Consider the following 10,072-nt stretch of genomic DNA (forward strand, 5'->3'; position numbering starts at 1 on the left):
GCGGAAGTTAGACATATCGGAACACAAGAGATGTGCTACTCCACTGTACTTCTACTACTAGCTTTGCATTGCTTACACGATCAGAATAAAAGAATCTGTTACTTACTTATTTTAAAGAAGGTGTTTTGGTGGCTGAAATTTTGAAAAATTCAAATTTTATACATCTCAGTTTCAAAAGGTTCTGAAAAATATACAATGATGTAATGTACTCCTATATGTGTGTAGAATTTTGTAAAAAATACCTTCCAATTGCAAACTGCACAAAAATGAACAGTTCAAGTGCTGAAAAGTTATAGATTTATTTTTTCGTGTCTAGCTCTCATTTTAATGTATGTACATTATATCTCTGGGCATATGTGTATTTAGAAAAATGAAATGTAAAATCATGAATTATGAATTATCCAAAATTCGGCCTCCATTTAGCATTTTCGCTTACATCGCCCATCTATGCAGCATGTCCGCACTGTCCTTAACTACGGAGATTTCAGATGGGTCTAGGAGTTTGCAAAGATCAGGAAATGTGAATCCATTTCCAGTATATATTCGAACCATGCACGGTTTTCTTGGAGTAAGAAATTTGTATTACTTAAGAAGTTATGTTACTATCTGCATGAGACAACTGTTCTAAATCACGCGAGTCAGTTTGGTTGGCTTCCACAGCTCTTGGTGCCTGGCCTGTGCCTGAAGCATGCCTGGTAATTGTTTGGTTGGTGCCTGAAACAAAAATGGTTGCCTGGCCTGAACTTCTCATTAGCCTGGCCCAATTAAAGAATTCAAATAAAATAATGTACTTAGCCTAGTCAGGAGGATCAGCCTGGCTCCGGGCATCCTTCTCTTCATGCCTAGCTAGGCTGCCTGGACCAAATACATATATTAATTGGACTGTGTCAGATGCTAGCACGTCTTCCTATGTAGCATGTTCTCCAGGCCAATTACTCAAACCAAACACTATGCTTGCATGCGCGCCTGGCCAGGTAGAAACTGGCAAATTCTCATGTAGTTTTCAGGCATTACTTTTCTTTAGGCGTAGCCCCCAGGAAAAGAACCAAACTACTCCCTCCTTTCCGGTTTTATAGGGCTTATCTCAAAATTTTAGTTTTTCCATTTTATAAGGCTCAATTTGGTTGTTTCCCATCACATGTTCAGCTTCCAAGGTGCATTAAATCATTGCATGCAAGTATTAAGAGAAAATTGACCAATGCATGCATGCATTGCAATTAATGCATTGGTAAACATACTTTTTTGAGGAAAACAAGAGCATTAATTGGGTGCTTTTGCAAACTACAAAAAGTATTCCACCACTCACCACATCTACCTTGGTGGTGAGATTTTTGAATTGAGCCTTATAAACCGGAAAGGAGGGAGTAGCCTGCAGTCCTGAGTGGAGCCAAACAACTGTTCGACGCTCAATACGTCCAAACTTAGCCATGTAATCACTACAATTTTTCTGGCTTCTGCTTATAAGAGTATGTCTTTCAGCTTTTTTGAGATGTAAAATCTCACCAATTATGGAAGCTAAAGCCGGTCGGTTCCTTTCCTCATTGCTAAACATTTCCAGCAACTCAAGACCGTCTGATTTAGCAATCATTGGGGCGCTGCACCATTGTAGGGAAGATGTCATGCCTTTCATGCAGGTTGTTGCTTCTGCTCAGGGCCATCTCTAGGAATTCGGGGCCCCGGGCGAAAACCAAAATGTGGCCCAAAATTTTGAATAATTCACATAAGAGAAAAATCAATATGTGTAAAGCATACTCCCATTTTATTATATATTTGCATGTATGTTTTATTTGTACCTTATTTAGGCATATATCAAATATTAATACTAATGCTAAAAAGGTAAACGATAGCAAAGCAATAAACGAACCTCATGTTCTACCAAAAAGGAGCACCCGTCTAGCTAGTAAACAAAACCTAAGAAATTATTAGTGATCATCGATCATTTGATCAAACAGAATCTAATTAGTTTCAAATAGTAATGATCGCTGGATGATTAGATCATTCAAATACAAAGAAAATAAATTAAAAAAAGAACCTTGCTCTTGGAGATAAAAACCAGTTTGTAGTCTGGTGTAGATGTGTTCCTCAGTCCTGATTGAAGCAACGAACTGACGGAGCCGCGTTATGTGATTGTTGCATCTTCACGGCAGCCGGCAGGAAGACGATCAACAGTGGGATCGGATCAGAGGCAACTGCCGGTGCCGGCACGACTACTAGGGCCTCGCGCAGGGCAAGGGTTTGGTGCTTCGCCGATCGCCGGTCGCGAGACCCAGACGCCAGTTCACTGCCTGTTCCGATCGTGCCATTGGGCCTCCAAACTTCTGTGCTAGTATTATTTTGGGCCTCTCACATTCTATCATATCGCAGCCCAGTAAACAGCTCACGTACACGTACGACGGTTGGATTCCTGGTCTTTTTAGTGATTTTTCAGCGGCATCTAAGGAAGCGATCTTTCCTGATTTTCTCTCGATGGGGGCCCCACGATTTTGGGGGCATCGCTCATCTCGCTCCCCCTCATCGACAGGCCTGTTTGCTTCAAGGGTCGAGGGGCAAACGTGTATAAATCTTCCGGAGCTAGACAAGATTTCACCATCATGATTGCAGTACCAGAAGATGTATCAAAGGATCCACTCATGTTTAATTTTGCCGACCCTGGAGCTACCCAGGGAAGATTTTCAACAAAGCAAGGCATAGGCCGATCTCCTCGCCTTTTTTTTTGTGGGTAGGCCGATCTCCTCACCTTGGCATGACATGAAGATGCAATATGCCTTTGCCTTTAACAATGTTCATGTTTGAGTTCTGTGAAATATAATAGAGTAAAACCAGATAGCTACACAGGAACCTACATGAGACTTGGACGGGTGGTTGACTGGTGGGATTTTATCATGGACCGTCGTCTCATTACAAACATGCCAGCATATCCATAAAACCGTAAGCAACATGGCTCTTTCAGTTTCCTGAAGGACATTTATAGAATGCAATAGCCATTCCACCCCGGTGTTTTGAATTTCAGGAATTTTTGGCAGTGGCCGGAACTCAGACATTGTGTTCCATAAGACGAATGCCAATGCACGGAGTACTGTGTATCAATTATGATCATCCTTAACTTTACACTCGCCACTCATCTAACACTTACAAAATATAAATACTTTCGGAAATAATACTACAATCGTTCGCATTCATCCGTCATTACCTCACGTAGCAAACTTCAATTCAGGGAACTCCATCTCTACATGCCAACAAATACATTTACATGGTACAGTGTTGAAGGCCCAAACTGAGTGAATTTGTAGCCCATTACACAGCCCGGTGATCCAATAAAAGAAAGGGCGTGTATAGCGGGCAAACACTTGCTCGCCATGAGCAAATGTCCATATATGCAAAGTCCATGTCGTCACCTTAGGCCCACGTGATCTCAAAGACAGAAAAAATTCCCATATCACGTCTGGAGATGCGTTCACAAGTACTCCGTCCAATTCATTTTACTCCACTTATAAAATTTATCAAACTTTGTAAAATTTAACCAAATTTATATTAAAAACTTCAACATCTACAATACTAAAGATAGACAATATAAAGTAAATTCCATGATGCATCTAATAATAATGATTTGATGTTGCGAATGTTTTTTTTTCAACAGTCTTGGTCAAACTTGATGAAATTTGACTTAATACAAAACTTATATGTGGGAAAAAAGAACGGACGGAGTACGATTTTGTTGTGTCCTTAATTCGTGTTTCTAAAAATGTAAAAATCATAACTGATGGGGAACGAAGCATGAACATTTTTTCGACAGTAGAGTGTAGTGTCAAAAAAAGGTCTTACATTATGGGACGGAGGGAGTACTTCTTAATTAATGGACTGAGCTCTAAATAAAAGCCACGTTCAAAAATCTAGATGCTGACAAAGGGCCAATTTTCTCTTTTTATTTATTTTATCTCAGCTACGCCCTCCTAGTACGACCATTGTTGCCGACACGACAAAGATTGAGTCGAAGGTGGCACCTATAAGACAAGAGCTCTTATTTTGGGGAATTCTATGACAATTTGGGCTTATTTTTTTGTCTGATCTAATTCTCTTTAAAAGGACTGATGTTCTTAAATATTTCGGACAAGTGTAGGTGCACACCTATCAGAAATCATTACTTGCGAGTTGCAAGAGATTGTGCTTATGTTCTTTGTAAAATGTTAATGCCCTGAAGTGTTTAGTTCTGACATGTTTGACTTTGTATTCATCAAATCTGGGATATGCTTCATTGGATATTTGGATGCTGATGATGGTAAATGGTTCTGCATAACTAGAAAACAGACGTCTCACTGGCATTTATGTTAACTAGATGATACCCCGCACGTTGTTGCGGGAACTCTTAGTTGTACGCACGTGATAATATAAATTAAATAACTTTGCTTGCAAAGTCAATACATAATCTTAAGAAGAAAAAATTGTAATGAATACCGCAATTGGAATATAGAACTTACAAAAATGTGAATTATGAGATGAAATTTTCTACTAATTGTAGTGATATGCCATAAGTAATCTCATATGAGTAAACCAATCCTTATATCTACATATTTATTAAGACCTCATCAAAGAACAAAAACTAAAAACGAATATGACCAGTATAGTATTTTGCTATAATTGACGTCGAATTATGCAGCTCTAATGTCACAATGAGAATAAATCAAATCAAGATCATTTGAAAAAGAAGAGTACCAATTTATTTCCTCCTTTTCCTGTCAATACAAAAACCAATTCCTATTTTCTAAAAGTATGGGGTTGTCAAGAGCATGAGAACTTTATATATAGATAAGCACCGAGGTCCAAGTTATACATGTAGTTAAAAACGACAATCACATGCAAGCAATTAACCAATAATCAGATCGACTTGACATACTTTCAGTTCACTGGCGGTTTTTCATGCAAGATACCAACAGAAAAGAGCACTACAGAATAGAGCTCCCTGCAGAATATACTGAAACAAACACATTAATTTAGGCAAGCTGATAAAAATATGATATAATATTATCGATTCCATTTATTATTTACCAGAAATTTGGTAGGTGATCACACATAAGCTGCTAACTGTACACATACTTCCGAGAACCTTACCCTATATGATCTACATATAACCATAAATGATAAAAAAAAATCACTGTTATGCAAAACGATCACAGATCATTTTCTATCAAGGCCTAGACTACATGACCCATCACCAGTGATATTTGGTAATTACAAATAACCAAGTATCTCATGAGACAACAAATATCACACATGAGCATCAAGTACAGGTATCTTCCAGACCCAAGGTGATTTGTTTCATTTGGCATAAAGCCAAATTTCATTTTAGGTGTGTCCATGCGTACTACTTACGGGTTGGATAGAAACACATAGTACAATAGGGGTTCATCTGCTAGAATTATGACGAAAGTCAAAACAGTTACTTCTAGAATCTTTTTTAGGACTCCTGTATCAGCTTAAACTTTCTCCACTTCTGCATTCATGCTCTCCAGCTATGTCAACAAAGGCAGACTACTTCAATACCAGTAAACAGAGCTGACACCCCAAGTTGTATGTGAAGGGCTCTGACCGTGAAGGGGGTAAATCTTGGATGCCATTCCTCAACTTAATTAAGCTTCTGCTTCACCCATCCTGCAGTCTACAATTGCTAAACAAATACAATATTGGCAGGCTGATAGATAATAGCCACAAAGAGATCCACCAATGGACTGCTGGTGGAAGTAGAGCAAAACTTCTCTGAAACAAAAGCCAGTACACATATCTGAATGAATTATAGCAGAACAGATACTTCAATCCTAATATGTGATGGATAGTTAATTACTGATTCAAGGTCAAGTGACATTTAGATTTGATAATGTAAAAGAAAATAGGGAAAGAATCATGCCTTATGGGATCCCATGTACCTTGCTGACGGGAACATTGCCGCCACTGATAGAGAGGTTCATCTTGCACACTGCGAGGAAATCTCACAACTTCCACCAGCGTTAGTATTTGATCATAGCAGGGAAAATACTTATATGAAAACACAACTGAGCATTGCCCGTCTGGCTGGATAGGTGTGTATCGATGGTGCTCGCAACTGGTATAAACCGGGAAAAAATCGTTCATGAATAAGTCAACCTGAATCATGGACTGTTCTCCATAGTCTGCGCGATAGCAGTACCATACCCATGCATATGTGCATGTTATATCAAGAAAATCAGCAATTCCAATAAGATACTAAACCTATCCAATGGTTTCTCATCGACTTGTCATCAGGAGCTTCCTTGCTGCAAAATCCACACAATAAAATGAAAATCAAACTGGTTCGGTTCTCTCTGAATCAATTGATGCCCGCACGTGGTGGAGAGCCCTAGGACTCGACACTGAAATCAGTAGATGGGTACCTTCACAATTGGCAGTGGAATCAGACTGGACATCAGCCGGATGGTTTCCTGCAAACGGGGTCCTGCCGGAGGGCCGTAAAATGAGGTCTCGGCCGCCGTGCCGAATGCAGATGAGAGCCGGGCCACCGGTCCTGCCGAAGAGGCGTCTGACGGGAGCCTGTCCGCCGGGCCGAACGAAGAGGGGAGCCGGGACAATGGTCCTGCCTGAGGAGGCTCCTGAGGCGGTGGTCGGCGCGGAAGGCAGAGGAGGCGTCGGTTGCCGCGAGTTGAAGTTGGAGGTCGAGCGGCGGTAGGCGCGGGTGGTGCCGCGCGCGGCGCAGGAGGCGGAAGAGCGCCTTGGGGGAGGAGGCGTGCGCGGAGGGGAGCCCCGGGACCGGGAGGGGGCTCGGCGGCGAGAGGTGGAGCGGCAGGGAGGGGTCGAGGGGGGTGGAGGCGAGCGCGGTGGAGAAGAGGTACGTGGAAGAGATCGACGGATGGGCTTGTGTTGGGCTCCCTTTATCCATTATTACACCGACTCGTCGTGTACACACCACAGAGGCCTCTTCGGTTACCAGATTTCTTTTAAAACAAATGCTGACGTGGTGAGCTGCACAAAGATTAAAAAACAGCAATTGATGAGGTGGCAAGGCTGCTGAGGTGGATAGGCTGCATGTCAAGAAAAATAGGTAGTGGGGATGAACTATTTAAGTATTCTAGATTCTAGATTTGATATAGGTTATCAGGTATGTGCTGTAGAGCATACCATTTTTCTCAAAAAATCGGTCATATGCGATGTAAACCAGAATTCATGGTAGAACTATTGTAGAATGCATGTATTTTAGATTGGATGACTGAAATATTCATCAGAAAATATGGATCCAAAGTTGACGCCATTATATTGATGATGATGATGATGATGATTTTGTAGGAGAAACAGTCGGTGATCCATTACGTCAATAAGTCATGATGCAGAGATAAACTAGAAACAGCCTAAGAACTAGTACAAATTAAGGTGGAAAACCAGCCTGCTGCTAATAGAATGGTAACTTTTCCTAGCTTCATATAGATCGTATAATCATGGAATGCTGCCCGTGGGTAAACTTATGTTGCAACCTGATTTAGAAAAACAAAACGCCACATAACAGGAAAAAAGAAGAGTCCATATTTTTAGAATTTTTTGAAACTGAGAAGATTAAATTTTAAAATTTTCAAAATTTCGGCCACCAAATCGACTTCTTTAAAAGAAATAATTTAAATGATTCTTTTATTCTGGTCGTGTAAGCAATGCAAAGCTAGCAGCAGTAGTAGTACAGTGGAGTGGCACATCTCTTACATTCCATCTGTCTAACTTCCGCTCACGAACGCACGACAACGAGTGGGCTTTGGACTGTGTGCGTATCCGACTCCCAGATCAAGAATCCTTCTGCAAGCTCCGGCCCATGATGGCTTACTTGGAAGGTGAGCTTCTCCCCGAGCCGCGAGAAGGACAGTGAATTGGGCGAGAAATCCAACCCAACGTCATGGAACACGATCTTGCGTGTGTGCAACCTGGCCGTGTACTGCCCCGCCGGCCCCACGTTCGTAAGCGTCCTCCGCACAGTGGTGTTGGCCGGCACCACAATGCTCGGGTAGTTGAGGTCGACGTCCGACAGAGGGGGCACGGTCTTGCAATTCAAGTTCAAGTCCTGGATGATGTCTTGCACGGCGTAGTCGTCGTCATCATCGTCGAGCTTGGCGAAAAGATGGCAAATGTACCCGGCGTAGTCTCTGACCTCCAGGTCATAGACCAACCCCGGGTCGACGGTCCGCGTGGCGTTGACGTGCCCCGCGCCTACAGCGAAGGCGCTCGCCGGCTCGTGCTTCTCGTTCATGATCCGGCTGCCCTCGTTGTCCACGTCATCGGCCGTGGTGATTATGGCTGACCTGATGGCCGCCGGCGACCAGTCCGGGTGCATGCTCTTGAGAAGAGCGACGACTCCGCTGATGTGAGGCGCCGCCATCGACGTCCCGGACTTGAACCTGAAAGGCCCCCGGTCTGGGCTCGCCGTGGCGGCGGCGAGGATGTTGAGCCCCGGCGCCAGGATGTCGGGCTTCAGAATGTGTGGGTTGCCGCGGCTCGGGCCACGGCCGGAGAAGTAGATGACCGTGGGCGATGGGCCGACGCCGAGCTGTGTGCCCTTGAATAACACCTGCGCCGCGGAATCCGGGTACTTGCTGTAGTCCTTGAGCTTGCGGCCGACGGCGGCGGGCTCCTGCACGACGGAGGAGCCGTACTCCCTGAAGCCAAGGTGAAACCAGCTTTCTCCGGACCGATGAGCACGACTTGAGCCGCGCCATTGTCGTAGAGATTTTTGATGATGCGGGCCTGAGCGTCAACGTTAACCAACGCATCGTCGTATATCACGATGTGGCCCCTCGTGCGGTCGGCGCTCACCTTCTTGCACAGGTTACCGTAGCCGGGGTAGTGGAGGGGTTGGTAGGCGGTCGAGTTGCCCCCCTGCACCAGCGCCTCTCCTTCCACCAGCAGGTCGCCCGACTCCAGCACAAGGTCGGCGGCGAGCCTCCGGTCCACCGACCCGGCAGCCACCGTGATCTCCCACGGCGAGTCGTTCTTGACGGTGGACGGGTCGGGGCCGTCGTTGCCAGCAGAAGTCACGAAGACGACGCCCTTGGCCACCGCGCGGAATGCGCCAATGGCCACAACGTCCCTGCTGAGTGGTAGTCCCGGTTTACGGCCGAGGGAGATGTTGACCACATCGACCCCATCGCTCACAGCCGTGTCAATCGCACGAATTAAGTTCGAGCGGAGGCACCCACTAGGTCTGCAGGCCTTGTACATGGCCACGTGTGCGCCGTGGCCGGTCTCATCGGCGGGGTTGTAGTCCACGAAGGACCTGACGCCAATGAGCTTGTTGTTGCACCGGACGGGCCTGACCATGCCCTTGCACGTGCCCTTCCACCTGGCGGGCGGCGGCGACATGCCGACGTCGTCGAACGAAGGATGGTTCGACTCGATGCCGGAGTCGATCACCCCGATGATGATCCCTTTGCCGTAGCAAGATTTCGGCCACAAGCCGGCGTCCTTGCTCAGGCCGAGGAACTCGGGCGAGCGGGTCGTCGTGGGGTACATCATCTCGTCCGGGAACCAGCGCCCGAAGCCGGGTTTCCTGGACGCGGCGTCCAGCTCCTCCTCCGTCAGCAAGGCGGCGAATCCGTGGAAGATGGTGTTGTACGAGTGGAGGAGCCGCGGGTCGCCGTGGGCGGTCATGTCGTCGGGGAGGAAGGACCGGTACCAGCCCTGGTCACCTGGCGCGCTTCATCGTCCATGACCTGGGCGTCCGCAGGCTTGAGCAGGATGATGTACGTCGTGTACTCCGAGGAAGACGTCGGCTCTGCCGCTGCGGTGGTCGGGCTGGGACGGGAGGATGGGTCGCCGGTGTAGGATTGGGCAGGTGTTGGAGTGGAGAGGAAGACGGTGGTACACAAGCAGAGTGCAAGTGCTACAGGCGCCATTGCCATTGCCATTGCCATTGAGCACCACCTCGTCGACCACGGCGAGGGAGCGCGGCAGGCTTGCTTATATAGGCAACATGTATGGGTAATGCCGTTCGGCCGGGGCTAACCTCGTCGCTCTTGATTCAAAAACAAAGAAATATGCCATATATAGCATCATTAAAACACGGAAGTAAATA

General features: G+C 45.6%; 2 long non-coding RNA genes and 1 pseudogene across 2 annotated transcripts; all 3 read right to left on the bottom strand.

Moving 5' to 3' along the window:
• Positions 1-5,119: 5,119 nt before the first annotated feature.
• Positions 5,120-5,751, bottom strand: LOC141022939 (uncharacterized). Its single transcript, XR_012183830.1, has 2 exons — positions 5,585-5,751; positions 5,120-5,507 (listed from the first exon to the last, which is right to left on the bottom strand). It is a non-coding gene; the product is annotated as an uncharacterized lncRNA (long non-coding RNA).
• Positions 5,752-6,130: 379 nt separating this feature from the next.
• Positions 6,131-6,869, bottom strand: LOC120963413 (uncharacterized). The gene is made up of 2 exons (XR_005755313.2): positions 6,402-6,869; positions 6,131-6,284 (listed from the first exon to the last, which is right to left on the bottom strand). It is a non-coding gene; the product is annotated as an uncharacterized lncRNA (long non-coding RNA).
• Positions 6,870-7,735: 866 nt separating this feature from the next.
• Positions 7,736-9,513, bottom strand: LOC109781029 (subtilisin-like protease; annotated as a pseudogene).
• Between the last annotated feature and the right edge of the window lie 559 nt (positions 9,514-10,072).

Source organism: Aegilops tauschii, chromosome 1 (assembly GCF_002575655.3).
Source record: "Aegilops tauschii subsp. strangulata cultivar AL8/78 chromosome 1, Aet v6.0, whole genome shotgun sequence".
Lineage (NCBI taxonomy): Eukaryota > Viridiplantae > Streptophyta > Magnoliopsida > Poales > Poaceae > Aegilops > Aegilops tauschii.